This window comes from Diadema setosum, chromosome 1 (assembly GCF_964275005.1).
Source record: "Diadema setosum chromosome 1, eeDiaSeto1, whole genome shotgun sequence".
In the NCBI taxonomy this organism is placed as follows: Eukaryota; Metazoa; Echinodermata; class Echinoidea; order Diadematoida; family Diadematidae; genus Diadema; species Diadema setosum.
This window is the reverse complement of record NC_092685.1, coordinates 51,663,345-51,681,466: the sequence shown is the minus strand read 5'-3', so window position 1 is coordinate 51,681,466 and position 18,122 is coordinate 51,663,345. Positions and strand designations below refer to the sequence as shown.

The window sequence follows — 18,122 nt, the reverse complement described above, 5'->3', positions numbered from 1 at the left end:
AATTCATCTTTGAAAATCAATTGGTTAATTTAATCAGTTATCAATTTCTTCAACAGCACATGCAAATAAGACCTTTATTAGTATCAATCAACTCTCTCAAGTTTAGAATGATACAACGAAATGAATAACTTCTCAACAAATTTGAGAATGCAATTCAATAGTTTTGCTAAGTGTGTCTTTTGAGGGTAAATAAAAGCAAACTACAAGTATGAACTTTGAAAAAAAAGTGTGACGGCCAACTTAGATACGTAATTTAGTCAAAGTTTAGAGTGGGTACTGCTTGGGTAGGAACGCTAGAGCAAATCAAGCAGTTAACATAACTCGCTAATAATTATGTTCTGAGTTCTTTTACTATGTGAGGGGGAAAGCAGTGTAACAGGAGTTAGGAGACCAAATGCTTTTATTTTTTGATAACTTTCCTATGTAGTTGATGTTTTTAATCTTCGTTTGTTTGTTTGTTTTTGTTTTTGTTTTTTTGCTTGTCTGTTTTTTCAAGTGCCAACTTGGACTTATATTTACTGCTAACTAAACAGCGGCTAGGAAATAATCAAGATAAGATTAAAAGCATGTCTAACATCATTTTAATTAAAAAAAAAGGTAATGCTACATTGCAGACACATATAAAGATGATTATTATTACTTGTCATGTAAACGTTTCCTTTCTATGCTGTAAGAAATGTAACATTACGTTATGAAGCGTGCGATGAAATACTACCACCCTTTTAATGACATTCTGTCTTATCTGTACATATGCTGTACATATGCTCAGCCGTGTGTGAATATCTACTGTTCGTATATTTCGAATCATCTAGGCTGATAAGGCATATCTGAAATTTTCGTTCGTCAAGACAAAAATCAAATAAGCACAATTTGTTTAAGTATACCTAAAATGCACCAACACTCTATGTATATTGCTGCTTCTTGTTTTTCAGACTAACTGTATTGGTGCTAGAGAATAATATTGAAACACTGTCTTGAAGTGACACTGCAATCAAGGAGGAAAGCGTGTTTGATAATTTGAAAATGATGGTTTGAATACAAAACAAAAATACTTTACATCGAACAGTTTGATTTTACCTTGCAATGTAGTTGGGTTTTGTTTTGCTTTGTTTTGTTTTGTTTTGTTTTGTTTTGTTTTGTTTTGTGTGACAGTGAAATTCCGTATATGAAATCAGGATTTAAACATTGCAGCGTATCGAAGTATGCAAGAACAAATCTGTGATTATCACAGCACCCGCTCAGCACCACGAGTGGATAAAAAAACATGGCCTATGAGGGGAGTTATAGAGTAACTTTCTCGTCACTAAGTTATGAGTCTGCTTCGAAGATTATCAACTGTAATACATCTCAACAAGCTCAGGGAAATCATAATTAGTGTCGGAAGAAGGTATTACATTCGCTTCCACAATTTGGATCTTTTTGGAGGGAAATATTAATGAGAAAAGTCATAAACATTAATGGAGGAAAACACGAGTCCGGACAGCTGGCTGCAATACAAGAATAAATGTGTTTTCCTCAATATTTTCTTTTAACAAGACCCAATTTCAATGAGAAAAAAAAAAGATATGTTGGTTGAAAATATCCCCCAACTGTTGGCATTACTGTTAGTATTAAATGGCATGTTCTAAATCCAGTGTACTGCACATGGGAGACTTTCTTTTTTTAATGAAATATAAGGAGTGTGGCAATGACACTATTACATAGACTTTGAACAATACAGAATGTATACTTTATTGTTGGGTTGAGTATACAGAAGTCAAGAATATAGAACATTTCTTGAAATAGCATGACAACAGTTGTGTCTCCGTGTGCTGCCTGCGGTCGCGAAAACAACGTAGTCTAGCATTTTTTCCTATAATAGAGAAAGGACAATCTCACTCGGTTGTATTATGTGAACATCACTTCATTTAATATCGATATTTTATCGCGAGATATTTATGTACAGTCCAATTTCCATATTTACTCATGTTCCCTCATGGGAACAATAGGTGATAAGATTTACATTCGTGTAGATGCATACAGTGAATACATCAGTGTATATATATATATATATATATATATATATATATATATATACTATACATGCACGTATATAATCGTAACAGGGAGCTCACACTCATAAACATGACTAGGGGCCGAGATCTGAAAGCTTATTAAAGGGCTAATGCATGACGTCCACTGGTGTCATTTCAATTATGTTGTCAATATTATGTATGTATATATATATATATATATATATATATAGATATAGATATAGATATAGATATAGATATAGATATATAACTCGTGCTATCTATTTTCTTTAAAAAAAGGAGGAACAGTAAGAGGAATGACAATTACGCGCTTTAATTATTATACGCACCATCTTCTCCTTCGTCATATCTCACATAAAGGACCTATATACATATATGACTAATTATTATTATCATTATACATAGATGGTATATAAGGGTGAGTGTTCGTTCTTACATTAACTCTTTGCGTTTGCAGGATTAATGACAGCAGGATTATGACCAATTAAGGTTGAGACAATTTATTCCGTTCCGTTGATGCGGCGAGTTAGGACCTCATGCATATTTATGACTGCAATAGCCGGCGGGCACAGCATAAGCGGCTAGCCTATGCAAATAGAAAAATAAGAACTGCTCGCAAAGCGCAAATTGAAATCAATTAAGTTTGGCTGATCGCAATAATTTGGCATTATGCAAACTTGCGAAAACGTAATGATTCCATAAAAGAAGCACTTTTACCGATGAGAGGCTCATGGCTGCACTGTAGAATTTGAATTTGGGGAAAATTGGTTTTTATTTATAGGGGTGCAGCCCAATTTCTTCTTTGCTCAATTTTCCTTTAGAATGGAAAGTAAATTGCAGTGGGTTACTACAAAGGATTAAATTATAATGAATTAGTATGGTATGTTTTCTATAACACATTGCCATCAAATGTTGTATTCGTTTGTGCATGCATCATTAATATTTCCTTTTAAGCGTGATTTAAAGTGCAAGACAAGTATGGATGAAATCGATAATATAACTACTTTATTGTCCATGTCCTTAGTGAGTATTTGACAACAGCTGTTGTTGTAGTTATTAGAAACAATGTCATTCTTTATATAGATGATGATACCTTCATTACAATTGGCATTTTGTTCTCATTTATCCAGCATGAAAATTTTAAATTTAGCGTGTCTCTTGAAATTTTCAGCGGAATGACGGGGCGTGTGATTAAGAAAGGGTGGGGAAGAATAGGAGGGAGGGATGGTAAATCTGAATCATGGTAATAGACAAACGTGTGACCAGAAATTATGACGCACTAAAGGGGGAGGTCTGTGTCATTATCTATGCGAGAAGAACGGATGTGGAGTTGGCGGGAAAGCATTGAATAATCATTAATGTTTCATGGATAGCTTCTCTGTCTTCTGCAGTCTTCATGTTTCATCCCCAGTAGGGCTTCATTTAAAGGGAAAGTCCACCCTGAAAATTAAGATCGTGTAAATAGAAAGCAGGAAAAATAGAAGAACAGGACTGTGAAACTTTAAGCAAATTTCAATCAAAACTGAGCAAGTTATGATTTTTTTTCCTTTAAGAAACTGCGATCAATCAAACACAATTGGCGATTCTTCATAATGCTCTGAACTAAAAGATAAGAATTCTCTTTTTCCATCAAGCAAACTTCCAATCCTATTACATGTACTCCTGATACAATTATTGTAAGTGTTTCTATATATAACCCTGCATAGAAATTATATATTTCGTGATTGTATCATGGCGTTGTCGATTTTCTTTAATTTCTTATATTAACAAGATTTAGGTAAAAATGTCGCTATTCTGTTACCCTAATTTTTCTGGTTCTAATCTGGAAACTTTTTTTTTTAATCTGTGGTGACTTCCCCTTATATCATACAGTGATCTCTTTACTCTAGAACCTTCTCCTTCAATCATTTAAATTATGTGACAATGCAAGTATTGAATTAAAACAATTATAACAGCGATTGGACCGTCATAATATCAACAGTTATGAGTTTTAAAAGTAATCCTGATACTAGTAATACTACTATACTACTGATAATGGATATGATTGATTTTTCAGTTCATGAAATGCAGTTTTATTTGACTCAAGGGATGTGAAGCGGTTATTGTTGTGCTTTTTTTTTATTAAAAAAAACAAACAACTCTTATGTAGGATGAAAAAAAAATTGTTCCGCAAAATAAAGCTAAACTTAGAGTTAGCGAAGGTAAATACTAATCATTAAGATTATATGACGGTAATTGAAAAATACACTTTCATCACGGACATTAACTACTGCACTCCAAATCAATTTGCACTGTATATGAACTGGTGTGTGTTTTTCATTTCAAACATACACCATGCAACGACTACCCAAGGACTCGTATACACACTTCAAACCATGCTCAACAGCATGTTTTTATCAATATTATGGCTGAAAGTATATCAATAGAGCAATTCTGTGTCACATATTGTCTGCAATGGGAAAACGATTTTCTGGGGAAGTGGGAGGTGACGCTGTTCATGTCTGTTTTTTCACAGCTTGCCTGCATGGAGTACACGTACTGGCTTGAGAAGTTAGTGCAGTAAATCTAAAGAGGTCGCTATTGATCCATTATTCACTTTAGAGGCGGGTCGCTTAAACAACCAAAGCAGGCGACCGTGCGCCACGGGTTGTGAGAGAAGTGTAGCGAGATGTTTTACCATAGCCCATGGTTTGATGCGCAGCGTGATATTACGAACCGTGAAAAGAACAGAGCGCAAACTCATTAAAAGTGGCTCAATAATGATTGTGAATCACTGAAGTTATTTCAACGGCTAGTTTTGTGTATTTAACAGTATGATGACTGGAAATAAGGAGAGTATAGCATGAAAAACGTTCTATTTCAAGGATAATTCAGTGTATAATAGATAAGAATCACTACCTCCCAAGTCTTCTATGAATAGATCAATGGCGAGACAGTGTTTGTCTCACCTTGTAGCGTCAGCTAGGAGTCATTCACCCTTGATGGGTTGAATGTCAGCGGAAACAAATTGTTTACATGTGGCACATAACATCATAGTCAGACACGTGTTTGGTGTCAGCCTTATCAGCTCGTCAATAATAGTGTCAGTGCACACAGACAAAAAAAGATTTAGACACAAAAAAGAGAATGGGGATGTAACAAATCAAGATCACGAAACAAAACGTCAGTAAGTGCTTTTGTTTCAACGTACTTTGAAAACAAATGAGTGAACTTCCCATGTTTCGCAAGTCAGTTCTTTAGATCATTGCCTCAACTGAACATCCATCGGTCGATTTCCCCGATGACCTCTCTAAGGTGGACCTGTGTCCAGATAGACATATGTCTCTTCTTTTCAGGCCGGCATAAGTAGACTGTCGCTCATCCTTCACTGCTAATCCCTGCCGGAAATTAATTTTTTTTTTTTTTTTTTTTCACACAACATGCAAAATGCTCATGTGTTCCTTGGCAGCCTTTGCCTCACGTATAGATCGCGGTCGCAGGTCTATTCATCCACGACACCTGACGAATGTAGACGTGGACAGACACCTCTCAAACGTTAATCTATTTTACCGCATGAAATATCACCGAAATGTTAGTCAAGCCCAAAATTAGGATGCACACGCCAAACACAGACATGTACACACGAACACGCGCACAAATGTCTCAACAACAAAGTTTCATTTCATTAAATTGTGTCAAAGATAACTCTCCTATATCACTTCCAGTCATATTATCTGTACATAAGTATGGTTTCAGACGGAGGGTGGTATATACACTGCGGTGCTAAATCTGTCTAAACGCTCATGGTAAAACGAAAAAAAAAAAAATTCTTGCACACATTAATGTGCGTTGTTTACATGACGATGGTAAGTGTGCCACTGTGAGAAGTCCTACTTCAGTAAGATTTAAAAGAGAGAAAAGGGTCAAGGAACCACACGTAGGTTAAGAAAAAACAGACGGACGCCCGTGTCGTCCAGCGAGCTGACGTTCCGAACCGTGCCATCGACCCTCAGTCTCGGCGTTCCGCCGCCTTCACGCACTCTCAGCATCGACGGAAAAGTCACGATTTAGACTAGGCATACATTGGACCATGGTGACGACTCAATGAAGTTGTTAACGCTGCAACCTTCCGAGGGGGAGGAATCGATTTCAAATTTACCTTCAGAGTCAGCTGAAATTCAGATTACATTTTGAATTTCAGCACTCATTACCACGAAAATGAGTAGAGTCAAATTATGATTGTTTGGGCCTCTGACAATGCTTTGCATCAACTTTACTTTCAATAAGGCACTTGTATGGCTTTACACTGAGCAAGCAAAATCAGTCTTCATGGTAGGCCTGTAAGCCAAATTCACAATACACATTAAATACACTCACAAATTAAACATTGATGCAAACGTATTTTCATGTATATTTTAAACTGAATTTCTTTTGATTCGATCTGAATTGCCTAGATTTATTCTGTGTATGGTAGTGCGATACAATGACATCAATGTTCTGCAATTTCATTAACATTGTACATACAAATTATGACATCACACAGTATGATTATTTTGCACAATTTCAACAATCTTCTTTACATAAAGCTGCACAAATACGTATGTCATATGATTATATGCGTCATTAAAAGGGTAAAATCGACTTTGTAAAAATTGAACGCATCAATGTCACAGAACAGATATGATTATGTTAATGTCAAACATAATCTGCATATTGGATCTTTATGGAACTTTATTTTCTTTGCCCGACGATGTTTGTGTCAGTCCATTTTCAAATATTCTACCCCCTTTTGTGGACCCCTTTAACAGACAAACAAGCAAACTCATACACAAACAACAAAAGTATCCATCTCCTAAAGTTTACATATTCAGAATCAATTTAAATCGCCATTCACGGATAGGATGGAATAATTTAGAGTTTCAGTATCCAAGACATAAAAACCAAAGCAGACGACTGGGAGGTCTCTCCTGAACCGCCAAAAAACTGGCGATTCGCGCGTGGCGATGCATGCAATATTAATGAGACAAATCAACTTAGATTGGTCTTACACGAGATCCTTCATTAATCCCATCCACTTTAGATTGACAAAGAGATCGGCGGGAGTTTTGTGACCAAATTCCTCCTTTCAATTATTAGCAGAATCAATTGACCGGTGGGGTGGGGAGATGGGGGGGGGGGGGTCTCCCGTGACTGTCACTACTCCTAATTCCGTACGTTTAACTAAAAACTCATTTGCATGCAGGACGTGTACACGCAAAGAAATGTTATTGACTTACTTTGAGTGGACTGAAAGGGTTTTTTATTTAAAAAAAGTAATATTGCATCTTTTCATTTAGTTTTTCAAATCAGACTTGTAAATTTCAGTAAAGCACCCTGTACCAAAGTCACTGATTTATATTCAATTCAGTTCAATTCAATTCAAATGATTTTATTTCCATACAGAGTAATACAAGGTAATATACATAACGCTTACATGAGTACATAACATCAAAAGGAACTTTCAATCACGTAATTTTCAACAAAACATGAATACAATTATAATGATATCAACTCTGGTTTGGATAAATAAACACGTAAGCAATGCAATCTTGATTTATAACATTACATGGAAGAGAGGAATTCACAAGAAAAGCAGAGCTTGTAAAATTTGTGAATTACTCTAGAAGGTGAGGGCATCACAAGATCAGTCAAGGACTCCATGTATGAAATTTTGATCTCCTGATGTCAGGCGAAATAAAATATACGACTAAGAAGAGACTAAAATTGTTTGGAGACGAAGTGAATATTATTTGATGGTGAGTGAATCCATTGCTGTAAATATTCTAGAAACATTCCCTTTAAAGCGACTGTACAGTACTGGTTGAGGTAGGGATTCATGTTTTGAACATTCCTAAGTGAGATAATGAAAAGCCTCTTATGAAATATGAAAGAGCATGTAATATTAAGAAGGATTCAACGTTTATTTGATGAAAATTGGTTTTCAAATGGCCGAGATATCCAAAAAAGTGCTAATAATAAAAGGCGACATGCCACAACTTTATTAGGATCTCTTTGTTTCACCTTGTTTTTGGATATCTCAGCCATTTCAAAACCGATTTTCATCGAATAAACTTTTGATACCCCTTAGAACTGCATTTTCCCTTACATCTCATAGAGTGGTTTCTGAATATCTTGCAAAATGTTAAAAGCTAAATCTACACCTCGACCAGAACTGTACACACCCTTTAAGAGAAGCTGATGTCCTCAATTGCATTTATATATTTTGTGCTTTGTCTCGGCGAGTTAAATACCACACACTTACACCATTTTAGAGTAGGCCCTACTCCAAATTTCTTAAATACACTCATTAGAATCTCTGCATCTCTAGAATAGCAAAATCTATGTAATTGGGTATAACAAAGCAAATTGAAGAATGGCTTTTTTCTTGTCATTTCCTTTTTATATGGCTAATGTCGGTGTTCCACCTCTGCAGTTTCCATACGACCCGAGTTTGATAATTCTTATATTATGAATAATTTCCCTTTCGATGAAAATCGATACATCCTTGCATTGTGAAAAATTTTCATTTAATGAATGATGATGACAAAAAGTCCAGAAAAATGTGAGTAAATTAATCAATTAATTGTCACATGATGGAAAACGCCATAAATTATACACTGTAATTCCAGTAGATCATGACAAGCTTGCAAATGTTTAGGTCATGAATACATTTCTTAATCGTAAGATAACTTTAAAGAGCATGGGAACAGTCAAAAACTCTGTGTGGTCACAGTTGCGGTCGTTGTGGTGATTGCAGATGAGTTAATGTGCATTTGAGCGCACACTGGTCTACTGGTAAGCGTGTGCGTGGTTTTCTTTTCTGCAATTCGTTTGTGATAGGCGAAGAGAAAGATATAAATGGGAAAGAAAAGGGGGGGGGGGGCTATGTTCCTTCATGAGAGTTTAAGGATCATCAACATGATGGTTGAGAGGTGAATGGTTGAATGATTTTAAACTTGGCACCAGCTTGCATGCCTATTGTAGCCGCCTAGCATTCAATCCAGAATTAGCTATGAGAAAGAACCACCGGAACGAAAATAAAAAATTAAGCATGCAGAACAGTCCGCCCACACAAAGACAAAAATTTAGATTACAACAGATGTTGTTGAACCACAGATATTTCTTTCTTCTCCTTTTTTTTTTTGGGGGGGGGGGATGACACAAATGTCAATGATCACAGCATATCTATATCATCCATGTGCATTGTATATGGAGAGACCACGAAGTAGGGCCTATATATGCCATATATAGGAATAAAAATGTATCTATTTTTTTTTCTTAGAAACTAGATTTATCTCATTTGCACCCTAATTCATGTCAACGTGTTCGCTTTTATTTAATTGAAAGTGCGATCACCATGCTTTGAAGGTTAATTCATTTCACAAAACGATTTAGTTACTTATTGATTTAATTCTGACTTGATTTGACTTATCTATTCTCCGTATGGCATTCCTTTGCAGTTCCATACATTTTAAGCAATACCATCAAACGTTATGATATACATATATGGTACTACACAATGTGGTTATTTTGTACAATTTCAACAATTTTCATTACACATATCTACAATATAGTTACATGCGTTGTATCAGTTTCCAAAAAGAAAGGTTGCCAACAATAAGCTTAAAGCTTAACTCTTGGGTAACCGATGATACATAGCATTAAAACAAGGGGGTCGAACATGATACTTGTGGAAGAGGGGATTAAGGAGGGATAGAGAGAGAGAGGGGGAGGGTGGTGGTAGCAACTATGGTCCTGTCAGATCAACTCACCATACATACCTATGCATACATACATACATACATACATACATACATACATACATATATGTGTGAGGCCTACATACAGTATACATGACAGTTATATAGGACCAGTCATTATAAGGCGTTGTAACAGTCTGCTTATCATACAATGCAATACCACAGACATACAATACATTATCGATACTAAAGAGCCCTCTTACATGCTAGTGAACATGTATCACATGCAATTCACAGAATAACATCAAACTTAAATTAAGGGGGAGAGAAAATTATAAATGAAAGGAACATTGCCACGAAGTCATATTGCACGAGGTCCTACTGAAACCTTTGTTTACAGCTGTAATGGGCAGTCCATGACGTCACTTCCTATGACGTCACTGTTTCCTTATGCGAACAAAAAAATACAGCAGGGATTTTCTTCAATTAATACGATGAAATCAACTTCATTCAATATGTACACATTACCGTAGAGAGATTTATATTAAGGAAATGCACGGTAAAATAATTCTGCTCACGTAGCAAACGAGAAGTATCAGACCTTCTAAAGATCATGATGAGCTCCTTTCGATATTTCAACTAGACAGACGACTAAGTTTAACACTGTGTTGTTTCTAACTCTCTTATGTCTTATTTTGCTCATGTTTTACTAATCTGTTCCTTTCAATGTATGGTCGTTTCCCGGAATTGAATTACTTCTTGAGGGTCAATTTTCTTTTAATTCAATATTGTTGTGACATGTTTGTGCTCTCTGTTTGATTGATATGTCTTGTGTTAGAAATATTAGATTCAGCGCCGACCGAAAAAGGAATCATGAATGCATGAATACATTCTTGACAAAAGAAGAAAACGTTATGTTTGGGTGTAGAGTGCCATAAAGTCGTAAACGTATGAATGACCTCCCGCAGTTTTAGATATATTTGTCGCAGACATCAAAACAGAGTTATGATTCAATGAACGCGCAGACAAATACTCACATTATAAGTGAAAGTGCTTTAGCGTTTCATCAAGGCGTTTTCGGCTACGACAGCCGTCAAGATGCAAAGCCTGTCCTCTGAGAGTGCGCGTGTCCCGAGCCGAGCGGCTTGTGAAAGCTGCGTGCACTGGAAGTCTTCTGTTCAATGAGGATTGTAACTGAGAGCGTCTTGATCGAAGACTATCAGAACGCGTGTTGCGGATAATGTCACAAAATGTTTAAGAGCTTAAAACAAAGCAGTTTTGTCACCTAAAATCACATCTTATCACGTAAATCTATCTTTACATTCATTTTGATTTAATGTGACGCATGCAAAAGAGTTTTACCGATCTCCCACAGACATTTAAGAGATCTTATTATCTTTCTTTTTTAAAGAATAATCCTCCCCCCCCCCCACGGATCCTCCAAAATAAATTATTGTAGCGTTGTATTCAAATATACTTGTAGTTAATGACTCCTGACAAGTGAGGGAAATGAAATTGATGGAATTAACTTTATTTTCATTATATGTTTTAGTTTACAGACTTATATGGGAGGTGTAAGGTGATGACATCTTTAGTTCATTGCTATGTTGTATATCACGAACAAAGTTTCCCTCACTTTTCCAGTACTTGTTCCAATTTTAACGAAATTTCGGCATTGTTTGATCGATCTTATGTACTGTTATGATTATTATCATTATCATTTTAGTCGCATACATGGAAGCAATTTCAGTGATCTGAGTACTGTTCTCCCACTGGGCGCTGTTCACATTAGAAACAGAAAATACAAATACAAATACAACCAAATTAAAAAAAAAAGAATTTAGGAAGTGTTCATTATATTACTTTAAAACATGTCTTAGATAACCTCTACAAAACTTATTCTTCTAGGTGAATTACCTATGCATGTGGGTAATGCGTTCCAAAAGACCGCTCAAGAAAATGGACAACTATACTGATAAAAGTCACTTTGAATCCCATCATATTCATTTCAGTCTAATGACCTTAATCTATTTATTTATTTATTTATTTATTTATTTATTCATGTTTTCTTTAAAAGCAGGGTTGTCCCGTTCAGAGCCCCAATGGCCTGCTTTCTACTTGCATGCACATATTGCAAATCCAGATGCCTGATCCATTATCGTTTTTTTTTTTTTTTAATCTCTGAAGTCAATAAAACATTCACATTTATCCTGGTATACTAATAGGTCCACCAGAGCACATAATAAGTCAACACAATGAAGCACGTTCTGACATTCCCAGGGTTTATATGTTCATAAAATGTCGGCTGATACAAATAATCAATTGTTAAATGAAAGAGAGGTATTATTCAGAGGAGTGAAGGCCGATATGTTTGTTAATTTACAGAGCAGCAGTAGCGATCTTAACAAATTTAATTTGTGGAGGGAGACAAAGTGAAGAAACTCGCACCTGAATCAAACTATTTTTGAAATCCTTCAAATTATTATTAAAATCCATCAAAAACAAAAGTTTTTGCTTTCAACTTAAAAATAATTATGGTTGATAAATATCAATGTACTGACTGAATATTGCCATGAAGAAGGTAACTATGTGAAATGTTGAGAGAAAGTTATTTATATCAGAAATAACAAATTATCGTGCAAGGCAATTCCTATTTATTCCAACTAACAAATAGATCAAATGTAATACAGAATAAGGAACAATACAATGATTTGTAATACACAGCTGAGCATACTTGCATCATGTTCACGAGGTAAAGTCGTCAGTTTTGATTATTGTTCATAAACCACTGATTTTAACAACAGAGTATACCATGATAATTCAGTATACATTTTATATGAGTATCAGTTAACTTTATGGACTTTTCAAAAACTTCAATAATGAACTTTAATCTAAAAAGATAAAATGAAACTGCTTCCTTTCTTCTTGGAAGGCACAAGTTAGAAAATATCACGTGACCCTTTATTTATAACGATGCTTACAACTCATGTTTGGTTGTAATAACTCTATACTCTGTATGGCCTCTCTTTGCCTATAGTCAATGGGGAAACCATCTACCCGCACGCATGTTTTGGCGCTAGGTCCTATACATGTTGTCACGAACAGGTTATAAATCATGATCATTAACAAAATATACTTGACTGATACTACTATAATCTCAATCAACAAAGAAGTCATGTGAAAAGTACAAAGAAAACGAATATTAAAGTGAGTCTCCGATGCGAAATCTGTGGAGTGGAAAAAAATATCTCCGTGATCGAGGAATAATATAATTCAAAGGCCTTCAACAGGGGGAGTCATCCGCAAAGGGAATGATAGTAAACTGATAATTATGATTACTGTAAATGAAATAAAAGAGCAAGTTGAAGTGATAATAATTATCAAGGAAATATAGCAGGAACAGATGGTAAAGAAGTTTATTTGTGGCATAAATACTAACTCACATTTTGAAAGGGGAGGAGAAATGAAGAAAAAAAAACTCACAGAGAAGCATTTCGCGAATCATGCGTGATGTACAGGCACGCACGTTTCGCGCACACACACACACGGACATACACACACGCATATACCGATACACAAGCAGAGTCAAAGTCAAGGAGGCTACTGCCATCAAGGAGCAATAGCAAATAATTGATTTCAATGCGTAGTACCTAATGCGTTTCCAGCTGTGTTCTACGGCGTAACATGATCTCCTAGTGAATGAAGGGAAGCGACGTGCCTTCCACGGGCTTGCTTCCCGCGAACGAAGGTCGGCGGGCTTTCACCGGCCTCGCCGTCCTGTAGAAAGAAGAGCGCGAAATGGCGGCAGCAATTCGACGGACACTTACCGACACGAGAACGCAATTTGCTCATGTTGCGAGTAGTGCAAGTAGCTTAGTACTCTTCACTTAGAAATGCAGCCACTTCCTGCTCTTAGCGACTGTCATTTAGATTATCATCACATTTTAACTTCTTTCACTTACTACTATATTAAAAGTGTATGCTTTGAAAATGAACTAATGTTTCACAGGAAAACTTCCCTGTTTGCAGCTAATCGGATGCTATCCTTCGTTCGCTGTATGGAAATATTTTTTTTGATAATATTTGTCACCAAAAAAAAAAAAAGAAAGAAAAGAAGAGAGAGAGAGAGAGAGAGAAGATAATTATGTAGGATAAAGTCTTATAAGAGACGGTGATTTCTTACATTGAAAAATTACTTACACTGCAATGAGCTATCGCTAACCAACCAGCCAATCAATTAGACTTTAGGCCTACTTCCATCCCCTTAAAAGAAAAGAGAAACTTTTTTTTTTTTTTTTGGGGGGGGGGGGGGATTTTTCGGTTAAGCCCGGGAGTGGCAGTCACGTACTCCTGTCTACTAGGACATAAATTCTGTTGGGAATTTGATGTCAAGATACTTTTGGCCAATATACTAACTACAACACGTGGACTTTACGAACTGGATTCCATCGGCACTGCTCCCACCACTCCTGTTGAACCATAGGGATTTTTCAACCTTTTTTTTTTTCATTTTAGGAATACACGCGGTAAAAGTCGCTGTCGTTTTTGCATTACATCAATGTCAGAAGAGATATGGGCTTCTGCTGAAATCTCTATATCTGTTCCGTTGCGTTAGGAGTAGTGGGAGACAGAGCATGTCAGGTGAAATTCCAAAGTAAAGCACTTGGATTGGCTCTCTGCACATTTGGTATAAAATCTCTACGGAAGGTCGGGGTTGATGCGTGATAGCTTGGTATATAAGCAGATGCATGAAGGTTTAAAGTGATTTGAGATATTGTGCACTATCACAAGAAGTACCATTCCACACCACGTAGGCCTATAAGTTGATTTGAAAAGATAGTGTAAATCAGACAAATCGGAATTGAACAATGGGTATGAAATTTTCAAGTTTTAAATGATTTCAAAAAATAAAGTGCAGGGCGACGATGACGTTACCAAAGCAACTCTCCAAGTGTTTTGCTGAGCAAAAAAAAAAAAAAAAAAAAAAAAAAAAAAGAAAAGAAAAGAAAAAGAAAAAGAAAAATTAGTAAAAATAAATAAATAAATAAAGCAAAATAAAAATGATAAAGATGATAACAATTACGTACTTGCTCAGTTAGCAAGTATAGGCCTACAGTCACTTTCCATCTAAATGTAATTTTTGCTAGATATCACAAGACTTCAGTAACTTGAAGCAAAATATACAACTACTTTTAGTGCTTTTTATGAAAAAAAAAAAAACCGTGAAGATTTGTGTACAGTACAATGGAATACTGGTGAGACGGTGACAAGAGAGCCTCCTCTAAACTTATACACATGACTATGGGGTTACTCCTATTTATGTTTCGTGAAAACATAATAGGCTTAAAACTTTAAAAAAATACAATGACAATCTCTTTAAGTCTGATTTTGATGAAATCTTTACAATTCTGTTTGCCTGATTTTATTCTTTGTAAAAGGCAACTTGAACACCACGTGAACGGAGGGGATAACACTCTAAGTAGATTAATGATTTCCTTCTTCGCAGTACATGTTGTCATCCTTTTGATCCTTAAAATGAGTCCCAAATAAAAATGGCAGTCGGAGTGACCACCTATTCATTCCCTTGGAAGTGTAATGTGACTGCCAAATTACCGCATATCGTCACCTATCTTATGTCAGTGTTAAAATCAAGTTCTCAAGACTATCAATCATTATGACGAGACACAACTGAGTGACACATGTCCGTCCATCTGTTTTTATTACCCCATCGGATAGCAGAACAGGCAGTCATTTTATAGGCACTTCGTTAAGAGACTTATGCCCTTTTATCATTTCCAGCACGGTCTAAAAATGGGACATGTCTGTGATCCTTAGATGTCGAGTTGAAAGCTCTGTTGTCTGTATGGGGAACAGTTGATCGGTGCATTTCTAGCTGGCAAGGAGAGTGATACACTCAAATTCTATATAGGACTGTTAGTGTGTCTCCATGGTAACCACTGACTTATAGAATGCAACCGATTGAAGTGTGAAGACAATCCGGACTAGCTAAGCATGTGTGTGACTTTTATAGTGAAAGCATGATAACGTATAAAGGGGAATTAAAAGCTGTTGTAATGAAAATAGACTCTGATGGTTTCCTCGCTACCACCATAAACGCTGTTGCGAGATGGAGCCATTAGCCTTTCATCTCAGCAATCTACTTGTATAAATTCATAGTCAAGACTAATTTCAATAAACGTTATCGCACTGATGTTATTTTGAATGATCATTTGTTGCCAAAACAAACATACAAATTAATATGTGGTGACGTGTAGGGCAAATAATATTGAAATATTGATAATGCTATTATAAAACAAACTGACTTTAAAATATAGGCCCATCAATATACTGACTGTTACGTGTATAATTTTCTTCATCGATATTGGTTCCACAGCGATTTAAAGAGAACAGTGTGGAGGGAAAGGTAACTCTTCTTGTATCATCATTGGTGGGGTGTGGAAAACACCTGTTAGTGCATGGAGCTGATTTTAGACGCGAGATGCAAGACATTAAACAGCTCTGTTATAGTTGAGTGTTAAAATTATATAAAAATTCTATAAAACATGGAAGTTGTCGAGTGTGTTAGTTTCACAGTTAAGGAGCCAATTGTCAATCTTTTCACCACACATATATAGCTCTTGAGTCATGATTGATATCAGAGTACACAAAAATTGGGAAAACACCTTATACATGTAATCTACGGGTCTAAAGACCACAGTGATGTAAAAAGCTGTGTAGCAGACAAACTATGAAATGAAGTTTCACTGTGATTTAAAAAAAAAAATTATGAAACTGTTTCAACTTTTTACACGATGTAAGCCCTTAATGACATGTCATTTTGCAGGATTTTGTTTTTCTTCAATCAACATGATAAAAAAAACAAAACAAAGCAAAGCAAAACACTTGCTGTAGATCTCCCGTATGCCTTGTTTTTCAACTCTTATGACTATGTACAGCAGGGAAAATCCCCAACAAATCATGTTATGCTGTCGTTATATATGAAACTTAGTTTTCTTTCTTTAAACTTAGTTTTCTTTCTCATTTTTCCTTCTCTGCATCACTCCTTTCTCCTTCTCTTCTCCTTCTTCCGCTTCATACTCTGTTTCTACTCTGTTTCTTCTTTTTCTTCTTTTGTGGGGGGGGGGGGGAGCTTCTCTGATTTCTCTCATTATTTCCTCATTCGTTTCATTCTTCTAAACCGAACTTGCTTGTAGCATCCTCCACGCATGGTTCAAATCTGTTACACATTAAAAACAAAACAAAACAACGAATCATACAACCTGCTTGTCCTGTGTTAAATGACCGACTACTGCATTGATACATTCTCTATGCATAGCGCCTTCAAGTAGTATATATTTACAGCGCATTTCTATCTTTTATAGAACTTGCTGTCAGAGAATCAATCACATTTTGAGTCACATGCGTTATGTGGAAAACGTTATCTAATATGAGCCGTCTCTGGTTGACCTTATATATATATATTTTGTTTTATTTACCCCTATCATATATTATGCGGTAAATTGCACCAATGACGACTCCACTACAGACAATTTCTTCGATGACATCCAGCTAATCACTATCTTTAAAATAATACCCTATGGCAGTCTTAAAATCTGTCTCGTCTACCTTCTGTTCTTTGTGTTCACCTTACGGTGATGACATTGACCGAGATTCCACGCAGATGGTGATTATGTGCACCATGCACCACTACCAGTAACAGTATAATGTAGAGCCCCAACAGGCTTATATATTTCGTGCATGTCAGCGGACATGTAAGTTATGTTACGGCTAAATAACATGGATGATGAGAATGTAGACTGGGACCCTGTCAAACCATCCGAATTTCTGTGCGTCGGGTCACGGTTAAGGTCACGCGAAGGCATGGTCTGGTGCGTGACGTCACGTTCAAATCTAAACGTATGCGACACATGGATGCATGTGTTCAATGTTGCTCAGCAGACCAACGTAGCGCAATATATTGATAACAATACACATGTGCACATACTACGGTGCTCCAACGGTATACGGGCAATCGGGAATATATTCTGCGCTTTGACATCTGACGTTTGGGTTAGCGGGCTCGCAGAGATATACCAAGGAGTTTGCGAGCCCCGATACCATCGGCGATCGTAAGCACTGGCCTCGTTATCCTTCTCGCATCCGACAACAGAATGTCCAACACGCCTTCTTCACCGATTCGAGCCGGCAACCGTAATCAAAACAATTTTTGTTGGACGAGGAAAGGCGAGAGAGAGCCCCGATGACTACGCACTCGCTGTTGAATTTCACCCTACTTCACCCCGTGGCGCCGGCAAGGTACGGCTGCCAAGTCCCGTATCCACATTCTAAAATCTAGCATTCGTGCACGTAA

General features: G+C 36.4%; 1 protein-coding gene across 1 annotated transcript in view; it reads left to right on the top strand.

Annotated features, from left to right (window-relative positions):
- The window catches only part of LOC140232047 (uncharacterized), a 123,573-nt gene that overhangs the window by 15,968 nt on the left and 89,483 nt on the right, over nucleotides 1-18,122 (top strand). The gene's annotated exons all lie outside the window — the stretch shown is intronic.